Source organism: Ascaphus truei, unplaced genomic scaffold (assembly GCF_040206685.1).
Source record: "Ascaphus truei isolate aAscTru1 unplaced genomic scaffold, aAscTru1.hap1 HAP1_SCAFFOLD_627, whole genome shotgun sequence".
Lineage (NCBI taxonomy): Eukaryota > Metazoa > Chordata > Amphibia > Anura > Ascaphidae > Ascaphus > Ascaphus truei.
The window spans coordinates 125,131-150,192 of NW_027456960.1; the positions used below are offsets into that span (position 1 = coordinate 125,131).

General features: G+C 45.8%; 5 non-coding genes across 5 annotated transcripts; 3 read left to right on the top strand and 2 right to left on the bottom strand.

Moving 5' to 3' along the window:
- Positions 1–458: 458 nt before the first annotated feature.
- On the bottom strand, positions 459–530 carry TRNAP-UGG (transfer RNA proline (anticodon UGG)). Its single transcript has one exon. It is a non-coding gene; the product is annotated as a tRNA-Pro (tRNA).
- A 333-nt stretch (positions 531–863) lies between these two features.
- TRNAT-AGU (transfer RNA threonine (anticodon AGU)) lies at positions 864–937 on the top strand. The gene has a single exon. It is a non-coding gene; the product is annotated as a tRNA-Thr (tRNA).
- A 14,223-nt stretch (positions 938–15,160) lies between these two features.
- TRNAP-AGG (transfer RNA proline (anticodon AGG)) lies at positions 15,161–15,232 on the top strand. Its single transcript has one exon. It is a non-coding gene; the product is annotated as a tRNA-Pro (tRNA).
- Positions 15,233–16,342: 1,110 nt separating this feature from the next.
- TRNAP-UGG (transfer RNA proline (anticodon UGG)) lies at positions 16,343–16,414 on the bottom strand. The gene has a single exon. It is a non-coding gene; the product is annotated as a tRNA-Pro (tRNA).
- Positions 16,415–19,092: 2,678 nt separating this feature from the next.
- On the top strand, positions 19,093–19,166 carry TRNAT-AGU (transfer RNA threonine (anticodon AGU)). The gene has a single exon. It is a non-coding gene; the product is annotated as a tRNA-Thr (tRNA).
- Positions 19,167–25,062: the final 5,896 nt, after the last annotated feature.

Consider the following 25,062-nt stretch of genomic DNA (forward strand, 5'->3'; position numbering starts at 1 on the left):
GTCCCAGGCCTAAGACTGCGTCTTTGCTGATCACGCATGCGCACATAAGCGTGGGTAGGCGCAATGATTGCAAAGACCAAAAAAATTGTCTTTGTTGCGCGATTGGCCGGTCATATGCGCAGTTCAGCCAATGTGGACAAACCACTCATGTGACATCACGGGCACGCCCTCACCACGCTCCATATCGCGGAACAAGGCACTATCTGCCCTTCCATTGGCTGCCCGCCGACCATATGATCGTGTCGCGGCAAGGAAAGACAAAATTCTTGTCTTCACTGCCAGCGAGCGTGTGATGGGGCTGTGGTGTGTGGCGAGCATGCCAAGCGCAGTGGCGGTCACTGGGAACCTGGCCTGAGACCTGTAATGTAGGATCATGAAGATGCCACATGAGCAGCTGAAAGAGACACCGTGCAGCAGCAGCCCTGAAACCCTGGAAATTATTAGCTACAGAAGAAGGAGGGCTCGTCCGGGATTTGAACCCGGGACCTCTCGCACCCAAAGCGAGAATCATACCCCTAGACCAACGAGCCAGCTGACAGAACCATATTCCAGATGTGTAGTTGGAAGCCAAATCAGCAGCAGGACAGAGGCAGCATCATATTACATTCCCAGCACAGGCTGCTGCTTCTGTGAGGGGAGAATGATAGCGCAGCACAGACCTGTGAGGTGTGTGCAGGTACCGGGCACTATACAGCAGGGTGCTGTGAGGTGGGTGCAGGTACCGGGCACTATACAGCAGGGTGCTGTGAGGTGGGTGCAGGTACCGGCACTATACAGCAGGGGCGCTGTGAGATGGGTGCAGGTACCGGCACTATACAGCAGGGGCTGTGAGATGGGTGCAGGTACCAGGCACAATACAGCAGGGTGCTGTGGCTTAGCTGGTTAAAGCACCTGTCTAGTAAACAGGAGATCCTGAGTTCAACTCTCAGCAGCGCCTGATAGATGTTCTTTTATCAACAAGCAAAGTATTAATATACTGTAGTGTCCCCTGAGATGGAAATAAATGTGTGTGACCCAGAGCCCGCGCAGTGTGACATTAAATACTTCCCTTTACCTAATGTGTAAAAATTAGATCATAAGCTTTTCTAAGACTGTATCACTGGATTGTTTTTCTATGCATGTGATAGAGACAGAACTATAAAATATTGTATATTTAACCATTTTTATATTTTTCACCTTTTTTTTATAACTTTGGTTTTATTGTTTTTTGGAAAGCATACATAATCAGTCATAGCATCTTTTTTATAGTCATTGTAATGGTGAAAGGGTTAACCAGGCTCACTAATAAAGGTTAAGCCCACTTGGTTACCCCTGATCCGTGTGTTGGAGTCCTAGAGTGTCAGCTCTTGGACCCAGATGTCCTAAATGCATTACTGAGACTGTGTGCAAATTATGCGACATTAAAGATGTCTGCGTGTTTTGCCTTTCCTGGGGTGCTGGGACCGGGAGATTTCTAGGCTGTAAGTGTCAGGGTGGGTTTGCCGGAGAAAGTCTTTACAGAATGTGTCTATGTATCGGGGTTCCGGAGTTATGGGATACCCCAAAAGTTGGATTCGGGAATCGAGTGAGATTCTCGGATACAGCCAAGCACTTTGCTCCCATCAGACTCTGACTCTGAAAACGTTCATACGACTCACCGCCAGGATTCCTGCTGCAGCCTCATCCAGACCAGGTAAGGGGGCATGAAGGGGTTAATGTATACCTGCAACCATACACTGGGTCCCTAGTATAGAGAGTGATTCCCTGTATAAGGAGAGGTGCCCAGATAGATGCCCAGGTACCCTGAACCAGGTATAGGGGTTCAGGGGGTGCTCCAGCCAAGTGATAAAGCTGAGAGTAATTTCTTGTGTGTAAATGTTTTAAAAGTTATTTCTAAAGTATTGTATTGTATTGTATGTCTTTATTTATATAGCGCCATTAGTGTACATAGCGCTTCACAGCAGTAATACATGTGGTAATCCAATAAATAACAGATAATATAAATAACAGATCATGGGAATAAGTGCTTTAGACATTAAGGAAGAGGAGTCCCTGCTCCGAGGAGCTTACAGTCTAATTGGTAGGTAGGGAGAACGTACAGAGACAGTAGGAGGGAGTTCTGGTAAGTGCATCTGCAGGGGGCCAAGCTTTATGTGCCATGTGTTCAGAATAGCCACAGTCCTATTCATATGCTTCTTTAAGCAAGTGTGTCTTAAGGTGGGTCTTAAAGGTGGATAGAGAGGGTGCTAGTCGGGTACTGAGGGGAAGGGCATTCCAGAGGTGAGGGGCAGTCAATGAAAAAGGTTTAAGGCGGGAGAGGGCTTTAGATACAAAGGGGGTAGAAAGAAGACATCCTTGAGAAGAACGCAAGAGTCTGTATGGTGCATAACGAGAAATTAGGGCTGAGATGTAAGGAGGGGCAGAAGAGTGTAAAGCTTTAAAAGTGAGGAGAAGAATGGAGTGTGAGATGCGGGATTTGATCGGAAGCCAGGAGAGGGATTTCATGAGGGGAGATGCTGAGACAGATATAGGAAAGAGTAGAGTGATTCTGGCAGCAGCGTTAAGGATAGATTGTAGGGGAGACAGGTGAGAGGCAGGAAGACCAGACAGCAGGAGGTTACAGTAATCAAGACGGGAGAGAATGAGGGCCTGAGTCAGAGTTTTAGCAGTCGAGCAACAGAGGAAAGGGCGTATCTTTGTTATATTGTGGAGGAAAAAGCGACAGGTTTTAGAAATGTTTTGAATGTGAGGGGCAAATGTGAGAGAGGAGTCGAGTGTGACCCCAAGGCAGCGTGCTTGGGCTACTGGGTGAATGAACGTAGTTCCAACAGTAATGTGGAAGGAGGTAGTAGGGCCAGGTTTGGGAGGAAGTATGAGGAGCTCTGTTTTAGCCATGTTGAGTTTAAGGCGGCGGAGGGCCATCCAGGATGATATAGCAGAGAGACATTCAGAAACTTTGGTTTGTACAGTAGGTGTAAGGTCGGGTGTTGAGAAATATATTTGTGTGTCGTCAGCATAGAGGTGATAATTAAACCCAAAAGATGTTATTAGGTTACCTAGAGAGAGTGTATACAGAGAAAAGAGAAGAGGTCCCAGGACAGAGCCCTGGGGTACCCCCACAGAGAGATCAATAGAGGAGGAGGAGGTATTAGCAGAAGAGACACTGAAAGTACGATGGGAGAGGTAGGATGAGATCCAGGATAGAGCTTTGTTCCGAATGCCAAGAGTATGGAGAATGTGAAGGAGAAGAGGGTGGTCCACGGTGTCAAATGCTGCAGAGAGGTCGAGTAATATGAGCAGAGTGTAATGACCTCTGTCTTTGGCAGCATGGAGGTCGTCAGTTATTTTAGTGAGGGCTGTTTCCGTGGAGTGAGCAGTACGGAAGTCAGATTGTAGAGGGTCTAGGAGAGAATAGGTGTTGAGAAAATGGAGCAAGCGAGCGAATACAAGACGTTCAAGGAGTTTAGAGGCAAAAGGCAGGAGGCAAAAGTGCGCCAAGAATGAGGCTAGTGAGTGTAGGTAATATATACCCTCACTCCATCCCTGACAGCAGAATAGGGACTTATATATGTTACCCCACCACAGACTGGACACAGTATATTTTATTAAAGAGTTATATTTAATAGGTATATGTACTGATAACCTGTAAATGAACTGTGGGATTTCCAAGTCCTGGGTTCCGAGGGACCAGATAACTACCAAGCTTGGTGCCTCTGGGTCTGTGCGGAGTCCGGACATGAAAGCCTCAGGGATGCCAAGGTGTTAGAACAGGAGGGGTACTGCAGTTCTGCGTGAGTACCCGCATCCTGGGCTAACACAGGGCTATCCGACCACCATGTGCCAGAACCCAGACTCTGTGGAGCCTGGGCAGCGAGTGGGCTCAGTATGCAAAGAGACAGAGGTGCCAAGTTGGTGGATGCCTCTTTACAGACTGAAAAAAGGTGCCCTCCCGGCTTTACAATACCGGCAAATCGGTGATTGGCTGGCAGGAGAATTCCCACGCTCTGATAGGCTGTAGAAGTTGGTGAATGAGACCCTGAAACCCATAAGGAGACTTGCAGCCAATCAGGAGCGCAGATTCCAAGCGCCAAACCAACAGCGGGAAATGTAAAGATGCTCTGTGCTGAATAGACACGAGCCGGCTTCAAGGATTCTGACTCAAGAATTTTGACTGAAGTCCCACTTCTGAAGAACATAGCGGTCGCGTCTGGCATTGCGCCGAAATCAGTTCCAGGACTTTCGTGAGTACCTACCGGTTATTGGAAAGGGCTCCTACAGAGATCATTTTTGTGAATGTTATTTAAAGGATTGTGTGTATGTCTTTTTCTGAAAGAAATTACAATTTATTTTACCTCCTTGCTTTGCTCAATCAATGATCCCGGTATAAAGAGGTGTTAAATAACCCGGTCTCCCGTGACAGTCCTCGTTGTAGATGGGATTCACATGATTCAGAAACTATTTCTTCCGCTGGGATCCATTTTAAAGGGTCAGATGTGTCAGAAATAGATCTCTGTCCGGTGCTTCATTTCTACTGAACGGATCAACAAGGATCTATATGCAAATAAAAGGATTTCATCTTCTACAAAAAGGGAAAAAAACATATAAACCTTTTTGTAGGGTTAAACCTGTCTTCTGCCAAGTTCTGGAATTGATAAGGTTAAAAAGAATACGCTGGCCTTGCTATTTTCATGGGAGGCTATTGTAAATAGATTCAGACCAACTGTTCAATGCCTGTCAAAATATTGTTAAAACAAGACCAGAGGATAGGGTTGCCTTATAAGTCACCATTGTATATGTCTCTTGCTCAGCAGTTAAATGTTTTAAGCTCTACAGAAAAGGCATTATGTGAAGGATACATGTAAATTTAGATGTGTACCCATATTTGTAACAGATGACAACTGTATTTTTGTCCCTGCCTTGTGTATATAAGCTTGCTTGTGAACCATTAAAATTTAGCTGTGACAATTCAACAACCAGCCTGCTTGAATTTTCACAGCTCCGAGCTCGTATATGTCATACTATTTGAAAGCATCCCATATCTGTTGCGTTTCAGTAGCTCCCGGGAGAAAAGGTTTTGCTTGCCCTAGAAGGACCTGATCTGTAGAGATCTAACAGTTTTGGTGACAGAAGTGGAATTTCGCACAGGAAAAAGGGTGAGTAAAGATTCTTTTTATTTGTTTCTCACCTTTTCCTCTGCGAAACTAAACAACCTAAATTTATAAGGGCAAAAGAACATAAGGTGAGAGTCCTTATTGTTTAATCGTTGGTAAGTCTCTTTAATCAAGAGTAAGTCCCCGATTCATGTAACATAGGGTGAGAGTCCCTTTGGTTTTATCGAGGGTAAGTCTGTGATTTATGTAACAAAGGGTGAGTCCCTATTGTTTAATCAAGTGTACAGTTAGTCCCTGATAAGTAAAACGGACAGTATATGATTTCAAATAGCATGGCAATTTAATTTAAGTTAAGTTAAAATTGTTTAAAGTTAAGTTAACATAAGGATTGTTTAATGTTAAGTTAAGGTATTGTTTAAAGTTAAGTTAATAATTGTTTATTAATACGTGCGCATAAAGTGTTAAGATTTCTTTCCTGTATAAACTCATTATGGGCACTAACATTTTGTCATCTAATGAACTTACACTAACCTGTCAGCCCTCGCCCTCGCTGTTAGTGGCAAAATCAGCTGTCTCTCTCTCTCGCCTGTATGTATTGTAATAAGCAGCTGCAAGTAGCCCCCACCTTTTTTCCTCCAGCTATTTTTACACAGGCATAGGAATGTACTAAAAATCGTGAATCGCAGCATGGCTCTTAGGAAAAACGAACATGCAAACTCAAATTATTTGTGCAACATTAACTGAGTATGAGTATATATTAAGTTTAAATTAATAATATTTTCCTGTCTGAATTGAAAAGTGGAAAACAAGAGTATAACAGGTATAGGTTTCTTTTTCCCTCGGACTGTTTTACTTTTAAGTATGGATATGGTAAAAAAAAAAAAGGTTGATTGATTGAGTAATCCCTGTGTGTGTGCTTGTAAGAATCTGAGTGAATTCTATCTATGTGAAAGTGTTATTTGCATTGAATAATAAGAATACTGGTTTATTGTATGTATACAAAATGACTATTCAGGACTTGCAAATGATTCTAAAATAAGAATATAATTAATTGCTCATGATTGAAATTTAATTTTTAAAAGGTGTACACCACCACAATAATATAAACTAATTTACACTGGGCAGGGGAAAGTTTTGGGTATCTGTGGAGAAAAAGAATAAAGAAAGGATGAATTATTTTTGTAAACAGTCCAGTCACTGGAATAATAAGGATGTTTATCGTACTGGCCAGGCGATTTATTTCCTTAACCAGAATTATAATTATTTTCCTCTAAATCTCCACAGATAAAATCAGGTGAATATCTAATATAGAATAACAGGGGAAATATATTCTAGACACAAAGCTAACTAGAAGCTCAGCATTTTAAAAATTAGTTTAAAAAAAGAAAGAAAAAAAAAAAAAGAGAAGTTAATTATGATATGAAGAAAAAAAAAAGGAATATCTTTATTAATTTATTCTGCAGGATCAAACTGTTTTGTTTTCCTATTTATTAAAATAGGTAAGAAAATATGTGTCTGTTATTTTTTTGTAAAAACTGGTTGAATGTGTGAAAGAAGCGTAAAATTCTGTTTGTTTTGTATCTGCGCTCTGTGCTCTTTTTGTGTATAACCAGTAACTAAACTATCTAAAAGTATATGTTAAAGCCTACAATTTTCTGTTTAACAAAGATCCAGTTTTAATTTTTGAATACCAGAAACATTGTCGGGCTGTGTGAAGAGCTGCATATTTCAAGCTGTCCCAAATTGTATTGCAGTAACCAGTAATTAACCATTTTTTTTCTGTTACAAGGTTTTGGCAGGAAGCCCAGAGAGTTATTTGAGCTTGTTATATGGCTTGAAATGGAAACAGGTGTAAATTGATTAATATAGAGTTCAAATAAACAGAGGACAGTAACCCAAAATGAGCACTCTAAACACCTGGTGGGTGGGTAACGAAGTGGTTAAAACTTAAATCTTTAATATCCGTGTAAAATAATGGGGATTAAAATGGGGATTAAAACAAATATTAAACGCTCAGATCCTATAGTATGAACACAATGTAATGTTCTGGATCACTGATGAACTGCATAGAATCACTAGTGTTTTGCAGTGGGAACAGGTGGATAAAGTAACCACTAGTCCAATGTAATCAGCACAGAAACTCTAGTGCTGAGCCATGTATAAGTGTGCAGACCCCGAAATAGCAGTAAAGCAACGTACAAGGAAAACGGCCCCTGACCAGGTCTGCCAGTATACTAATAATAATAATAATAATAATAATAATAATAATAATAATAATGGCAGCATGTTCTTGTATAGTGCTGCTGGTTGTGCGCAGCGCTTTGCAGAGACATTTTTGCAGGCGCGGGTCCCTGCCCCGTGGAGCTTTCAGTCTACATTTTTGGTGCCTGGGGCACAGGGAGATAGAGTGACTTGCCCGGAGTCTCGGGGAGCCGACACTGGGAGTTGAGCCGGGCTCCCCTGCTTCAGGCTCTCAGTGCCGGTCGGTGTCGTTACTCACTGAGCCGCTCCTTCTCATATACTAGAGGGTTCTCTATGGAATTATTTTTCTGCAAAGTTGATCAAATATTTAATATTTTATCATTTTTAACCATCTTTTTCTCTCAAATGTGTCCCACCTTTAAATCTGTGTCTATAAGTTTTTATGCTACAGGTTGTTCTTTCAGCAAATCAGATGCTATTTTGTGTTCTAAAAGTTTCTGTCAGAAGACTATAGCAGATTATATTTATATTCAGTAGGGTTCTTTTGAGATTTTTTTTATGAAAATGTTATACCCAAAGGTTTTAGGTTAGTCTTGCTATACATCAAGCAATTCCATTAAGGTTATGCTTTAAATGCTGTTATCCTTTATATGATATTGTTCACATGTAATACAAGTGAACAAAAGGAGGGTGTTATTGCTGTTATTATTGCTGGCTGCCCCTGAAACCATATGGCAAGGGCTGAGAGTGTCAGCTCTTGGCTCTTGGGTATAATTGTAACGGATTTTCTGGCCTGACCCACCCAATCTCATATTGGCCCCTGTGGTCTAAGCAGCCCCCATTAGTGTAGTGTCTGGTGGTGCACCTGTTGGCAACAGGACTCCTGAGTCTCCCGCATGATGGTGTGTGGGGATTGCCAACCCAGACAGGCAGCTGAGGTACTGTACTTGAGTCGTACCTATATCCAGTGCAGCACCTCCATCTCATCAGGATCCCAGCGTCCGCTTGTGGATGGTCCTGGTGAGGAACTCCTCTGTGGTGCACCCCTCGGTGCAATCACTCCCATCCATACATAGGGCACCTCACCAGGGTGTGAGGGCAAACCTCCATAATTACTGCTGGCATGCCCATAACTTACCAGGCCTTACTGTCAGCAGGAGAGATGACTGTAGCCATTTTACAGCATGGTTACATAATATTGTACCTTACTAGGTTGCCTGTAATTTTTCCTTTTTATACCCCCACATGGGTATAAACTAGGAACTGTGTATGTAGGGTTAACTGCCAGTGGGCTAGTTAATGCATTCTCTGTGTATTCCCTTTGCCTCATGGGCCTGCAGCTGTCTGTGCAAGCTTATAAGTGGATTGCCTTGTATGGGTGGCCCCTTATGAGAAATAGCTGCACAGAATATGCTTATGAGAACAGAGTCTCCTGGCACATGAGGGGAAAGGGAGGTGATATTTTGGCCTGTCTTGTCTGTCAGCAAGGTATTCTTAGCTGGTATCTTAGAGAAGAGAAGATTTTAGAACTCCACATGATAGGTGCAAATAGTGGAGTGCAAGCTCTTGTGTCTACATGTTTGTTTTATGAGTTCTAAGCCTGCAATGCATTGTGTTTGTCCTGTGATTTAAACCCAGGTTGGTGAATTGGCATGTGAATTACATGTGAATAAGCATTCCAATGCCCCAGCTCAGATATGGAGTGCCTGAAAGTGAACTGACCCTGTTATCTTCTATGTCATATTCCCTTAGCGGAACTGTGAAATTTCTTGTGTGTCAGTTTTAGGAGGATATTTGGGTGGAAATATAATTATTTTGGTTGCAGGAGTTGAGGGGCCAAAGTGCTGTTAGTCACTTAATTTTCCCCAGCAAGCAGGCATGATTTGACGGAACGCAGTGTGAATTACACCAGGGCCTCCCTGTGCCCCCAGACTCCTGGATTTCGAGTCCAAATCTCCCCAAGTTATTTTCCTAATAAGTATAAGGTCCCCCAAAGTATATTCTCTGTTTCTTGTGTTTGTGAAGTTTTCAAGGTCTTATCCGAATGAACCACCGTTTATTTTTCTGCCTGTTTTGCCTTGTGATTGATCCCTTAAATATAAAGGTGTATTTGGCCTAGCCTAATGTGACAATCAGATATAATTTTCTCTCATGGGAAGACCAATGGTCACCCTAGGTACCTTATAGATTTAATGTTGTATGATTATGCTCTAAACAGACGATTTTAATCAGCATCTATTGTGTGAAACTAATGCAATTGTCTGAGTGTCTCATGTCCAGGTGCAGTCCTTCCAATTAGATGAAGATAAAGGTGACGCAAAAGCGCTTTTCATCTAAAGTGGAGAGGCCCATTCCAGATTCTACCCAATCAGAGTATTTTTCCTGGATCCATGTTACACAAGTGCACCCACAGTCGCTTCAAAATTAAACCTCAACAAAGAAGGGATGGCCTAAAGACACAGCCGTTCTCAGTTGGTGTTTTGGTTCATAAGAAAACCCGGCACTAACCAAAAAAAAAGGAGAAAAGTTCATAGGAAGAAAATTCGGACCTCAACATATGAACTTTGAACTTTTTAATAACCTTTCTTTTTACAGGTTTTATTATTTTAATTACAATGTTTATTCTATTAGGTTTATATACTGTAAGTGGTGTCCACATAAAGACGATAGGGTAGTAACAAGAATATTTTGTTATATAATGGAATCCTGGTAAACAAAGCCCACATCTTAGGTGCAATCTATACCAATGTACTATACATACCCAATAAATTGTACCCCAGGAACACGAGAGTTATATTTAACCCCTTGGAAAAAGACAAGATGCTATAAGATATTTGTAGAACTATATATATATGAAATTGGTTATGAAGGGAGTAGAAATACAAGTTTACCCTAGGGAAATTATTGACTCTGTGATAGAAGGATAGATAAATTATTATCCTGCAACTAGACCAGGTTAGGATATTTGGGAAAGTGGTTCCAGTGTTTGAAGGTAGAGATGAGGGTTGGGATTTGTTGGGACTTGGTGGTTAGATTAATTCGCTGGGAGCGAAGCTAGTGGATGTTTTTGTATGTGTGTCTGTCCTACTCATTACTCTCTGTGTTATGAACAGCAAATCTTTGGTCCTGAAGTGCGTTGCAACCCCCCCACCGATGCTATGTCTCTTTTTGGTGATGAAGATGTCAGCAGTCCCCCAGAAGAAGAGACCGGAAAAAAAAAGAAATCAACTGGGCCGATACAATGGCCAGAAAGGAGTCAAGCTAGGTTCTATGGGACTATTTTTTTGGTCCGGCAGGACTATGATATGGTTAACTGTTCTTTAAAAAAGACTGTCTCTAAAGGAAGAGGGGGCTGAGAAGATTGGAAAAGAGGAAGGTGGGGAGGTCACCCAAGGGCGTGTGTCAACCACAAGGAAAGGATCACAAGTCAACCATTTTGCCTATGGCAGCCATTTTGTCTGTTCCGATATTCTGAGTAAATGTAGTATGTAAGATGTATGCGTTGGGCAGTCGCTCCTAGGAAATATTAACCCACACCAACCCCCACTTATGATCAGAAATAGAATTTAAATAATGTTCATCATACCTAAGCAAAGAATACGAAATTGAAAGGCATTAATTATTAAAAATAGCTCAGTTAAGAGAGTAGCGGGAGGTCTAATACCCTTTTAGTAATGTATGATTTATATGCAAAAGGGGATTTTTCAGTAGTCAATATAAATGTCGTTTTTCACGATACTAAAAGACGCTATTTTTAAGGTTCAGCAATAGATAAGGACAGTAGTTTTGCAAAATTGTATGGCATTGGGTTATCTGATGGCAGCACAAGGAGGGGTTTGTAAATTAGTGGGTAAAGAATGCCGTTCTTATATTAACACCCAATCAAAAAGTTTACACCATGATATGGATACTCTAGCAGAAATTTAATCTAGAATGAGAGAGGAAACAAAAGAGTTGGATTTTACATTTGGCCTTGAAAATTGGCTCGATGTATTGGGAATTAAATTCTTTTCGGAATTAGGATAATCGCAGGTTTATTACTCTGTGTGTATGAATTAATCTAGATGGCTAAAAGTGTAATCAGCTCTATTTTTTGCCAAAGAAAGATGTTTCTGCTTCTAGCTCGACCATTATGTATATACCTCCCACAAAGAGAGCGAGAAATACCAATAGTATTGGTACTCGTCAACCACCCATATGTTCATCTCTGACGAGATACCTAAAAGAGATAGGTTTCTGCAGGCACATGGTCTCTTGGAGGTTTCTTCCTTGGAGTTTTTCCTCTCCTGAGTGGTTTGCAGAAGAATAAATGGGATTGGTCAATTGATTTGTTCTTTCAGAACAAAAGGAGGAATCTGTAAGGTTAAACCTGTCTTCTGCCAAGTTCTGGAATTGATAAGGTTAAAAAGAATACGCTGGCCTTGCTATTTTCATGGGAGGCTATTGTAAATAGATTCAGACCAACTGTTTAATGCCTGTCAAAATATTGTTAAAACAAGACCAGAGGATAGGGTTGCCTTATAAGTCACCATTGTATATGTCTCTTGCTCAGCTCCCACTTCTGAAGAACATAGCGGTCGCGTCTGGCATTGCACGCCGAAATCAGTTCCAGGACTTTCGTGAGTACCTTCCGGTCATTGGAAAAGGCTCCAACAGAGGTCATTTTTGTGAATGTTATTTAAAGGATTGTGTGTATGTCTTTTTCTGAAAGAAATTACAATTTATTTTACCTCCTTGTTTTGCTCAATCAATGATCCCGGTATAAAGAGGTGTTAAATAACCCGGTCTCCCGTGACAGTCCTCGTTGTAGATGGGATTCACATGATTCAGAAACTATTTCTTCCGCTGGGATCCATTTTAAAGGGTCAGATGTGTCAGAAATAGATCTCTGTCCGGTGCTTCATTTCTACTGAAAGGATCAACAAGGATCTATATGCAAATAAAAGGATTTCATCTTCTACAAAAAGGGAAAAAAACGTATAAACCTTTTTGTAAGGTTAAACCTGTCTTCTGCCAAGTTCTGGAATTGATAAGGTTAAAAAGAATACGCTGGCCTTGCTATTTTCATGGGAGGCTATTGTAAATAGATTCAGACCAACTGTTCAATGCCTGTCAAAATATTGTTAAAACAAGACCAGAGGATAGGGTTGCCTTATAAGTCACCATTGTATATGTCTCTTGCTCAGCAGTTAAATGTTTTAAGCTCTACAGAAAAGGCATTATGTGAAGGATACATGTAAATTTAGATGTGTACCCATATTTGTAACAGATGACAACTGTATTTTTGTCCCTGCCTTGTGTATATAAGCTTGCTTGTGAACCATTAAAATTTAGCTGTGACAATTCAACAACCAGCCTGCTTGAATTTTCACAGCTCCGAGCTCGTATATGTCATACTATTTGAAAGCATCCCATATCTGTTGCATTTCAGTAGCTCCCGGGAGAAAAGGTTTTGCTTGCCCTAGAAGGACCTGATCTGTAGAGATCTAACACTTTTACTACTGTAACAAGCCTGGTTCATATGAGACGAGGACGCAGAATGAGAAAAAAAGGTCGTTTCTAACACATAAGGAAGAAGTGGATACAAATTGCACACTCCATATCTGTGTGTAAAGAATGACATTAATGAGGATGGGGATAAAATAAGATTTAATGCTGAATTAAAGATATTAGTGTTGCTCGGGAATTCTAAGAAACCAGAAAATACTGAGATATATAAATGAATAATTACATTTTTAGTTTCTCGATTAAATTTTTTTTTATATATATTTTTATTCTAATGCTGTTTGGAAAACTATATTTTTGGTTTTTCCATCAGGCACAAAAACATACACATTTTCTCCAGTTTCCCCTCTGGTGAATCCAACATAAATGATTGTAAAAGAGGATCATTCAGAAGAAGTTACCAAATGGGAAAATCTTCCGATATGAACATACGACACGGGATCTTATTAATACCCCATCCCTTTTCTCTTAAAGAGAAGGGAGAAATATTCGAGATATCGTGGTAAAATCAGACATCTCCCGGACAAACAACAATCCTTTTCTAATCTGATATTGTTAGGGCTGGAGCACACTTGTGGCTTCGCGACACTGCGTGGCTGCGTGCGCATGCGCGCGCCTCTGTCTGCTGGGCGATGTGTGATCATCCCCAGCAGACGGAATGATCCGACACACCACGTCCCCACGTGACGCGCTCAGCCTCCTACCCTGAGGGAGCAGGAAACAGGGGTGTGAGCAGCGGAGATCGGGGGGTGTGAGCAGCGGAGACCGGGGGTGTGAGCAGCGGGGACCGGGGGGTTTGAGCAGCGGGGACCGGGGTGTGTGAGCAGCGGGGACCGGGGGGTGTGAGGAGCGGGGACCGGGGGGGGTGTGCAGCGGGGACCGGGGGGTGTGAGCAGCGGGGACCGGGGGGTGTGAGCAACGGAGACCGGGGGTGTGAGCAGCGGGGACCGGGGGGTGTGAGCAGCGGGGACCAGTGGGTGTGAGCAGAGGGGACCGGGGGGTGTGAGCAGCGGGGACCGGGGGGTGTGAGCAGCGGGGACCGGGGGGAGTGAGCAGCAGGGACCGGGGGGAGTGAGCAGCGGGGACCGTGGAGTGTGAGCAGCGGGAACCGGGGGGTGTGAGCAGCGGGAACCGGGGAGTGTGAGCAGCGGGGACTGGGGAGTGTGAGCAGCAGGGACCGGGGGGTGTGAGCAGCGGGGACCGGGGAGTGTGAGCAGCGGGGACCGGGGGGTGTGAGCAGCGGGAACCGGGGGGTGTGAGCAGCGGGAACCGGGGAGTGTGAGCAGCGGGGACCGGGGAGTGTGAGCAGCGGGGACCGGGGGGTGTGAGCAGCAGGGACCGGGGAGTGTGAGCAGCGGGGACCGGGGGGTGTGATCAGCGGGGACCGGGGAGTGTGAGCAGCGGGGACCGGGGAGTGTGAGCAGCGGGGACCCGGGGGTGTGAGCAGCGGGGACCGGGGGGTGTGAGCAGCGGGGACCAGGGAGTGTGAGCAGCGGGGACCGGGGGGTGTGAGCAGAGGGGACCAGGGAGTGTGAGCAGCGGGGACCGGGGAGTGTGAGCAGTGGGAACCGGGGGGTGTGAGCAGCTGGGACCGGGGGGTGTGGGCAGCGGGGACCGGGGAGTGTGAGCAGCGGGGACAGGGGGGGTATGAGCAGCGGGGACCGGGGTGTGTGCGCAGCGGGGACCGGGGAGTGTGCAGCGGGGACCGGGGGTGTGAGCAGCAGGGACCGGGGGGAGTGAGCAGCGGGGACCGGGGGGTGTGAGCAGCGGGGACCGGGGGTGTGAGCAGCAGGGACCGGGGGGAGTGAGCAGCGGGGACCGGGGGGTGTGAGCAGCAGAAACCGGGGGGTGTGAGCAGCGGGGACCGGGGGGTGTGAGCAGCGGGGACCGGGGGTGTGAGCAGCAGGGACCGGGGGGAGTGAGCAGCGGGGACCGGGGTGTGTGAGCAGCAGAAACCGGGGGGTGTGAGCAGCGGGGACCGGGGGGTGTGAGCAGCGGTGACACCTCTATTAGAGATCTTTATTGTATTATTGCAGCTCTGAGCATTATGTCTCCTCCCTCGTGTACACGTCTCATGTCCATGGTATCAGGTCACCGTTGCCCTTGCTCACACTGGTGAGAAAAACTCAACATACAAAGTCTCAGAAAGTTAAACTTTGACCCTTTTTGGGAGACATTGCAGTCAGTGATTTTTCCCTGGATATACCTGGTGTTCCTGCAGCCGCTGGGCGCAGGTCTGTGCTGCGCTATCATTCTCCCCTCACAGAAGCAGCAGCCTGTGCTGGGAATGTAATATGATGCTGCCTCTGTCCTGCTGCTAATGTGGCTTCCAACTACACATCTGGAAGATGGTTATGTCAGCTGGCTCGTTGGTCTAGGGGTATGATTCTCGCTTAGGGTGCGAGAGGTCCCGGGTTCAAATCCCGGACGAGCCCCTCTAATTTTATAGCCCTATGAAAACTGTTAAATACTTTTACATTTAGATTTGATCAAGTTTTATCATTCCCAATTAAGCGATTACTATACAAAGACAAATTTCCTTAGCCAATTCCAATCTGGCTTTCACCCCTAAGGCTGCGGCTCCAGTGTTGGCTGCTGCACGGGTACAGCTTAAAACCGCGATCTGCGGTCTGTAGGGCGCGATGGGAGGGGATCACAGCTGCACGCACCGGCAGGCGCACGTGCAGCACCTACACCAGGGCCGTCGCCTAAGGCATGGGACATAGTGACTTGAAGCTCGCTGAGGTGCGCTCCTGCTCTGCCTCGCCTGCTGAAAATTGAGCTTATTCCTGTCCTTGCAGGCGAGGCAGTGAGCGCGATCAGGGGGCGGGGCGGAGCGGAGGCAGAGGCGTGCCAGGAGGCGGAGCGGGAGGCAGGGCTAGTCTCCCGCTCCGGTCACGTGACCGCTCCTCCTCTTCCCCGAGCGGCAAATTTCAAACCTGCCTGTCTCGGCAAAGTTTCTCAGCCTCCGCACGCATCAGCGCGCATGCAGAGGGGGAAACTATAGCCGCGCTGATGACAGATGCAGGGGCTTTATGCATCTGCTCAGCGCAGCTCTGCCCGGCTCAGCGACGCTTAAACTCACTATGTCCCAGGCCTAAGACTGCGTCTTTGCTGATCACGCATGCGCACATAAGCGTGGGTAGGCGCAATGCGTGCAAAGACAAAAAAATTGTCTTTGTCGCGCAATGGGCCGGTCATATGCGCAGTTCAGCCAATGTGGGCAAAACACTCATGTGACGTCACGGGCACGCCCTCACCACGCTCCATATCGCGGAACAAGGCACTATCTGCCCTTCCATTGGCTGCCCGCCGACCACATGATCGCGTCGCGGCAAGGAAAGACAAAATTCTTGTCTTCCCTGCCAGCGAGCGTATGATGGGGCTGTGGTTAGTGGCGAGCATGCCAAGCGCAGTGGCGGTCACTGGGAACCTGGCCTGAGACCTGTAATGTAGTATCATGAAGATGCCACGTGAGCAGCTGAAAGAGACACCGTGCAGCAGCAGCCCTGAAACCCTGGAAATTATTAGCTACAGAAAAAGAAGGGCTCGTCCGGGATTGGAACCCGGGACCTCTCGCACCCAAAGCGAGAATCATACCCCTAGACCAACGAGCCAGCTGCAATTCTTCGGTGTGAGTGGAAATAGAAATGTGTGTGATCTATGTATGACATTAAGTGCTCACTTTTACCTAACATGTAAGAATTAGAGTGTAAGCTTTCTGTAACAATGTCACTGAATTGCTTTTGTCCCTGCTGAGTCTTTATTTACTCTCAGATTAAGATACTCTTTTCTATTGTATATTACTACTAGCTGAGATACCCGGCGTTGCCCGGGATGTGAAGTGTGAATAAGTACGTGTAAATGTTGTATGTGAAAGTTGTAATGTGATGTGAATGTTATGTAATATTAGTTAAAATTGTGTTTGTAAAGCAACAGCAGTAGAAAGCACATGTATATGAGGGCAAATTTGCGAAGTGTATGTTAGTTGCGTGTTGTGTGGGTGAGTGTTGTGTGTGAGTGGTGGTGTGATTAGTGTTTGTGCAATAAATGAGACAGACGGTTAAATTGGCATTGTTAGCAAAATATATTTTATCTGAACGAACAGCTGAGTTCCAGTGGTAGGTGTTTTGTCAGCGGAGGGGGTGTGGTAGCGGGAGATGTGTGGCGTGCGGTGGCCTCCGGAGGAGGAGCGTGTGTGCCGGTGCGGATGGTGTTTGGTGGGAGATGTGTGGCGTGCGGTGTCCTCCGGAGGAGGAGCGTGTGTGCCGGTGCGGATGGTGTTTGGCGGGAGATCTGTGGCGTGCGGTGTCCTCCGGAGGAGGAGCGTGTGTGCCGGTGCCGATGGTGTTTGGCGGGAGATCTGGCGTGCGGTCTCCTCCGGAGGAGGAGCGTTTGGGCCGGTGCCGATGGTGTTTGGCGGGAGATCTGTGGCGTGCGGGCCGGTCCGCGGCCCGTACAGTGTTTGAGGTAGCGGGAGGGAGATGTGTGGCGTGTGGTCCGGTGCCGATGGTGTTTTAGTGTAGGCCGCGGCCCGTAGAGGGTGTGCGGTTGCGGGAGGGAGATCTGTGGCATGCGGGCCAGTCCGCGGCCCGTAGAGTGTCTGACGTAGCGGGAGGGAGATGTGTGGCGTGTGGGCCGGTGGCGATGGTGTTGTAGTGTAGGCCGCGGCCCGTAGAGGGTCTGCAGTAGCGGGAGGGAGATCTGTGGCATGGACCGGGGGGGGGGGTCGAGGGTGGTGTTTTGAAGAGGCAGTGTGCAGTGTTTGGTGTTGTGTGAATGTCTGTGTGTGCAGTGTTTGGTGTTATCGTGCGTTGTGTGTAGGTGATCGTGCTGATTCTGTACCTGTTTCGGCAGTTGTGTGGTAGCAGACGGTGAGGGTTTTGAGAGCTGTGAAGCGTGGCATGCAAAGCGTTCCCAAAGCTCAGTGAGGGGTGGGACAGTGTGGAAGTGGTAGCTCAGTGAGGGGTGGGACAGTGTGGAAGTATTAGCTCAGTGAGGGGTGGGACAGTGTGGAAGTGGTAGCTCAGTGAGGGTTGGGACAGTGTGGCATTGGTGTTGGACGCAGGCCAATGAGAGTCAGTGAGGGGTGGGACAGTGTGGCATTGGTGTTGGACGCAGGCCAATGAGAGGTGTGCGGGGGCGGACATGGCCTGAGCCGGAGTGACAGGCCAAAGGTGCTATGCGATTGGCCCTTGGGACGCAGACATACAGTGCTTTCACAAATATATAGTAGAAGATGGGGTGTGACTGCTGTAGCAGATACGTTCATTGTGTAGATTACTCGGTCTCCTATTTTGTGACAATTACAGAGCGTTACTTTTTATTCAGTGTTTCTTATTTGTTAGTCAGTATTAATAAACTGTTTGTATTATTTGGGATGGGAAGCTGTATTTCTATCAGTATGATACAGGGGCTGTGAGGTGGGTACATGTACCGCGCACTATACAGCAGGGCGCTGTGAGGTGGGTGCAGGTACCGGGCATTATACAGCAGGGTGCTGTGAGGTGGGTGCAGGTACCGGGCACTATACAGCAGGGCGCTGAGAGGTGGGTGCAGATACCGGGCACTATACAGCAGGGTGCTGTGAGGTGGGTGCAGGTACCGGGCATTATACAGCAGGGGTGCTGTGAGGTGGGTGCAGGTACCAGGCATTATACAGCAGGGTGCTGTGAGGTGGGTGCAGGTACCGGGCACTATACAGCAGGGGCGCTGTGAGGTGGGTGCAGGTACCGGGCATTATACAGCAGGGGTGCTGTGAGGTGGGTGCAGGTACCGGGCATTATACAGCAGGGGCTGTGAGGTGGGTGCAGGTACCGGGCACTATACAGCAGGGTGCTGTGAGGTGGGTGCAGGTACCGGGCACTATACAGCAGTGGCGCTGTGAGGTGGGTGCAGGTACCGGGCACTATACAGCAGGGTGCTGTGAGGTGGGTGCAGGTACCGGGCACTATACAGCAGGGTGCTGTGAGGTGGGTGCAGGTACCGGGCATTATACAGCAGGGTGCTGTGAGGTGGATGCAGGTACCGGGCACTATACAGCAGGGTGCTGTGAGGTGGGTGCAGGTACCGGGCACTATACAGCAGGGGGCTGTGAGGTGGGTGCAGGTACCGGGCACTATACAGCAGGTTGCTGTGAGGTGGGTGCAGGTACCGGGCACTATACAGCAGGGGCTGTGAGGTGGGTGCAGGTACCGAGCACTATACAGCAGGGTGCTGTGAGGTGGGTGCAGGTACCGGGCACTATACAACAGGGTGCTGTGAGGTGGGTGCAGTACCGGGCACTATACAGCAGGGTGCTGTGGCTTAGTTGGTTAAAGCGCCTGTCTAGTAAACAGGAGATCCTGAGTTCAACTCTCAGCAGCGCCTGATATATGTTCTTTTATCAACAAGCAAAGTATTAATATACCGTAGTGTCCTCTGAGATGGAAATAAATGTGTGTGACCCAGTGCCTGCGCAGTGTGACATTAAATACTTCCCTTTACCTAATGTGTAAAAATTAGATTGTAAGCTTTTCTACGACTGTATCACTGGATTGTTTTTCTATGCATGTGATAGAGACAGAACTATAAAATATTGTATATTTATCCATTTTTATATTTTTCACCTTTATTATAGTCCTCGTTGTTGATGGGATTCACGTGATTCATCTTCTACAAAAAGGGAAAAAACGTATAAACCTTTTACTACTGTAACAGGCCTGGTTCATATGAGACGAGGACGCAGAATGAGAAAAAAAGGTTGTTTCTAACAAATAAGGAAGAAGTGGATTCAAATTGCACACTCCATATCTGTGTGTAAAGAATGACATTAATGAGGATGGGGATAAAATAAGAATTAATGCTGAATTAAAGATATTAGTGTTGCTCGGGAATTCTAAGAAACCAGAAAATACTGAGAGATATAAATGAATAATTACATTTTTAGTTTCTCAATTAAATTTTTTTTATATATATTTTTATTCTAATGCTGTTTGGAAAACTATATTTTTGGTTTTTCCATCAGGCACAAAAACATACACATTTTTTCCAGTTTCCCCTCTGGTGAATCCAACAAAAATGATTGTAAAAGAGGATCATTCAGAAGAAGTTACCAAATGGGAAAATCTTCCAATGTGAACATATGACACGGGATCTTTTTAATACCCCAGCCTTTTTCTCATTTAAGTCTGCGCCCTCCTGCATCAAATGACGCTGCAGGGTTACGTGACGTCACGTGACCCCGCGGCTTCCTTTGACACCGGGTTGCCATGGAGACGCGTCACTGGAAGCCAAGGTAAGGGAATTTTACAGAGGCCTCGCGCGGTAACTCCGAGATTTAATGTAAATGCCTTCGGGGAAGCGCACGGCCTCTGTAAATGGCGGGAAGAATTGCTTTTGTCCCTGCTGAGTCTTTATTTACTCAGATTAAGATACTCTTCTCTTGTATATGTAGCAGTGGCCCTCCTCACCTGCGCAGAGTAGCGGGTACCCCATATAAGGCAGTTGCAGGGGCGATCGAGTTGTCGGGGGTTCCCGGCGACATCTGTGCCAGGGTGCTGCCATTTTGCGTACGTTCGTGCATGCGCAGTGTAGCCCCAGGAGTACCAGCGGCCATGTTGTGACTGGCGCGGTCTTGTGATTTCTGTTGCGTCGGGCACTCCTCTTTTTGTAGACAAAGTGTATGGCAACAGTTGTAGAGCAGTTAGAACTAGCCCTTGGAGTTTTCTGCTCTTGAAGCAGTCTTTCTGCAGCTTCTCCACACCACGGAGTCACCAGTTCAGCTTCTTCAGCTAAGGATTCTGCACTCCTACCTCTGTTTGTTGCCTGTTGGGCAGCTGTAGGTTTTGCTAGTGCTTTCTTTGGTGGCTCAAACTTCATATTTTTGTTTTGAAGTTGCGTGGAGTCACCAACTCTCACTGTACCCTTGTCCTCACGGGCATTAGTTACTGTGGGATACTGGTGCTTGGGCAGTGCCAATACCTTTTTCCGTATTGGAGGAATCTGTATCAGAGTCTCCTTCATATTCTGGAGCTCTGTAATTTTTGTCGTCAAGGTTGCCGCTGCGTCAGTTTTCTCCTTGGTGTACTGACTCAAGAGAATGGAACAGTCTCTCTGTCTCTCCAGCTCTTGCTCCAGTTTCTGAGCCTTCTCACGCTCCCTCTCATACAGAGTCACCTGGTATCGAAGCTCCGCCTCCAATGATGCTCTGAAGACATGCAGCGTGGCCTTTAGCTCCTCATACTGCTCTGTGGGGACGTACTGGGTATTCAGACGTTCCTGCAGCGCTTGTACCTCCTTAGCAGCCTGCAGATTTCTTCCTGCAGAGTTTGCTGCTTCTCCTCAGCATACTGGAGGTGTGTACGCAGACCTTGCAGTTGGTTCTGCAGTCGGTGCTCTGCTTCAAACATTTCCTCTTTCAAAAGTTTATTTATTTCTTTAAGAGCCTGCAGCTTTTCATTCTTTCCCTTGACGTATTCTGTCAACTCAGAATTTTCTTTTTTTAATCTTAAATTTTCTCTTTTTTCAGTCTCTGAACTATTCAGGGCCTCCTTGCAGTCCACCTTCCATTTTTGCACATCTGCTTGGAGGCGGGCTGTCTACTGGTGTGAGACTTCCATCTCCAGGTTTAAGTTCTGAAGCTCCTTCTGAGAGACTTTGAGATCTAAGTTAAGATGTAGGATAGTTTTCCTTGAAATGTCCAGCTCCTCAGTGAGACTGTGTAGTTCCTTTCTGGAAACTTCCAGGTCTGTGCGGCAGCTGTTGGTCTCATGATGTGAGGCATCCAGTGCTCTGTGGAGTGTCTGAACCTCTTTCTGAGCTACGTCTACTTCTATCCGGCCACTGTTGACCTCCTGTCGTGAGGCATTCAACTCTATGCGCAGAGTGTGAACCTCTTGCTGGAAGACTGTCATCTGCTTCAGTGCCTCCTCATACTTCCGCTTTAGCGTAGCCACCATTTTGTCAGACTGGCTCTGCTTTACATCCATGGTGGAAATAGTAGCCTTTGCAGTATCTAGCTCAGTCTTGAGATCCTCTTGGCCGCAGAGTAAATTGCGAGCACAGTCTTCTGTAGCTCAGCATTATTATTATTTTCCCTTTCCAATTCTTCACAGAGCAGATCACTGTCATGCCTGGCAATTTTCAGGGCGTCTTCAGGGCTGGTCAAGGGATCGTCACTCACTGGTTCCGGCTCTGCTTCCCTGGGATGACTGGTTGAGGGTTCCTCACTGTTGGCACCGGACAGACACTTCTTTGGGGTACACGACTTCTGCCTTGGGCCCTCTGGATATTCAGTTATACGTGGGACGAATTCTCCATTTTCTCTAGCCTGCAGGGCATCTCGGTCCCCCTTTTTCTCCACAGGATCTGCGGACGTGCCTGTTACTTCCACAGTAAGTGAAGAACCGCTTTTCTTTTTCTTCCTTTTTGATTTGGATGACACCGTCCCTTCAGGGATACTGGGGTCTCCATCTTCATTTGAAGTTTTAGCAGCGTCACTGGATCCACCCGGCTTTTCTTGCAACTGTAATAGCTGACGGAAATATTCGGTGATCCACTGCTCCCGCTCTGTCTCCTGCTGATCATATTCATCATCAAAGGGAGCGGTCTTTTCTGTTCGTGCCGAGTTCAGGCACCCCCACCATTCTTGGGGTGTTTTGTGGGTGTGACTCGGTTCGGGTTCCCCGTAAGAGATGTCTTCCTCTTTATTGGACTAGAAGGGCCACTCTTCCGTGGGGTAGGGTTCATTACAGGAACGCTGCATCTTGTCCTCCATTTTTAAGCTATCAGGTGTCATTTTCTTCCTGACCTCATGAGGCGCTATTGCAGCTGTTGCCACTGTATTTGCTAGAACCCCCAATTGTGATAGTCCTACAGATGGGCATATTTTGCTTGTAGAGGTCATGGCTCTCACAGGCATCTCTGTAGATTTTTCTTTCTTGGGTAATTTTTTTTTTTTTTTCAATATCAGCAGTACTGTGCATGCATTTTCTCTTATCAGGTATAAAAGATTGTGCAGTTGCTAGGTAAAAAAAGTCTATTTGCTATACACCATTTATTTGCTAGGTGAATCCCTCCACTTCAGCAACAGAATTTGGTTTTCTGCCTGAGTTCAGTAATTTTCAGTCTCACCTTTGGGTATTATGGCATTCACACTTCACACTTTGGGTGTCTGTTTTGCTCCCAAGATAATAGGCATACTTTTTTACTTGCAGAAAAAAAAACATTCTTTGCAGTGGACTCAACACTCAGCAATTGGCTTTGAAAAAACTTTTTCTTTATAGAGCAATTTTACACTCAGCATTTGTTTGCTAAAAATACCCCTGCTTCAGCACAGTCTTTGTATCAATTTTCACACTTTTCTGCATATACTCTATTCACAGCTGGTAGCCCTATGCGGTGTGGCAACCTTTATTTGAAAAATCAGTACCACTCGTGGGTCACCATCTGTTTTCACTGCTTCAGCGAAACTTTTGAAAACAAGAAAAACCTATCCCTTTTTAAGGGCTGACTCACTTCTTGAACCCTGACTATGGCTAGAAGGCAAAATCCCTATTTCAATGACCGTATTACACTTTGTGATAGGTAATTAAAGGTTTACCTGCTTCAGCAGTCTCTTGGGATTGGGGAAAAGAGTCCATCTGTGGTTTTGTAAGTTTCAGTGCAGTGTAAGTTTCAGTGGTGTGTGTACCTTTAAATCTGATCTCTGCTGCATGAGGGGTTTTTTTTCCCCCAAGTTGTTTAGACTGTTTGGAGGCAAAAAAACATAACAAAAAATTTCACATAAAAACTCCGGTCCTTTTTAACTACAAGGACACCTCTTATCCCACTTCTGACACCATATGTGGACGGACGTTCACAGAGGTACGCAATTAGGAGGCTTTATAACGTGAAATTATAATAGGCTTTATTATTTATGTTTATGTTTATATTTATGTTCCTTTTCATCAGGAAAATTATCCAAACACAGGGGGGGGGGGGAACAAAGCTTCCATTCACTTGTTGAGTAATTCTAGTGAAAACACTATGCAACCAATTCACATCTCCCTAGTCAAGCATTTCTCCCCAGCCCCAAACATAGCATGAAAATAAGCAGATACAGTATAAGCAGTCTCTTAATAATGAAAGTCTTATCTGTTTATCAGCTGTAGAGTAAGCTTCTCTGCTCTCCTGGAACCGCACTGAGCGTGCACAGAAAATCAGCATCCAGGTTTAGAAGTCTTATTTGGGCCTTGTGTCTTGAAAGCAGCTCTGCTAACTTTGGCAGAGCTCAAAACAAGTGTGTCTCCAAGTTCAGCTCAGGTGTCAGCTAAAGAGTTCTCACTTCCTGTTTGAACAGACAGGCTTTTGTAAGCCATCTCAATAAGGCAGGTGGTGTTTAGTAATTAACTACCAGAAGTTAACCACCACACTGCTAGATTAAAGGCACATTACTGAACAGGGATAAGTCCCCTGTTACACACATTCCGTTACATTACAGAATAAGCGACATATTCAGTTACATTACCGAATCAGCGACACATTCACTTATATTTGCATAAGCACACACGCACCTCTTGATACATATACCTCTATGTGTGTGCCATCCCCTTTACCCAAAACCGGTGTAATGTAACTGTGCTAAAATAACTGGAAATGATTGGCTGTATACTAGCTGGGAGTAGATGGCGCTCTCTGTAGTTTAACCACGTTACTGGATCTGCGCTATCCCAGATTACAGAATAAAGACCTCCATTTCTTGCTGCCCCTTTCCTCTGCGCGCTTTATTCATGTTGAATTTTTTCTTTTATCTTGTAATTGTTTTAAAATAAATTCAAGAGCAGAACCTAGAGCCTACTCCTACTCAATCTGCACCTTCCCCTGCCAAAGCAAAATGGTGGCAAGTGAGGGGGTGGGTGTATCCCTATGGAGGAGAAAATACCGCGAGAATAGATCTGAGCGGGAAGCAGAAATTATATTTTCTTTCATTTTCTATTCAGATCGCTTATGTAGTTACGGCCACGTGGTCCGGAATATCCCTGAAAGTGAGTGTTCCCTGTTCCTGGATTTGGGAGATCCGGACCCTCACCCTGTTCCCCGGTGTCAGACTCCAACCCCACGAACGTGCCCATTCTCAGCTGTTACTGACTGGTGTACCACACGAGACACATCACCTGATCACAATGTTACATTCTGTGCAGTGAATCATTATGTGTCTGTACAGTATTTGTTCCTCGTCACAAGTCAGTAATAATTATTACTTTTCCAGTTATGAACATACACCAGGAAATAAGTGTGTGAAACA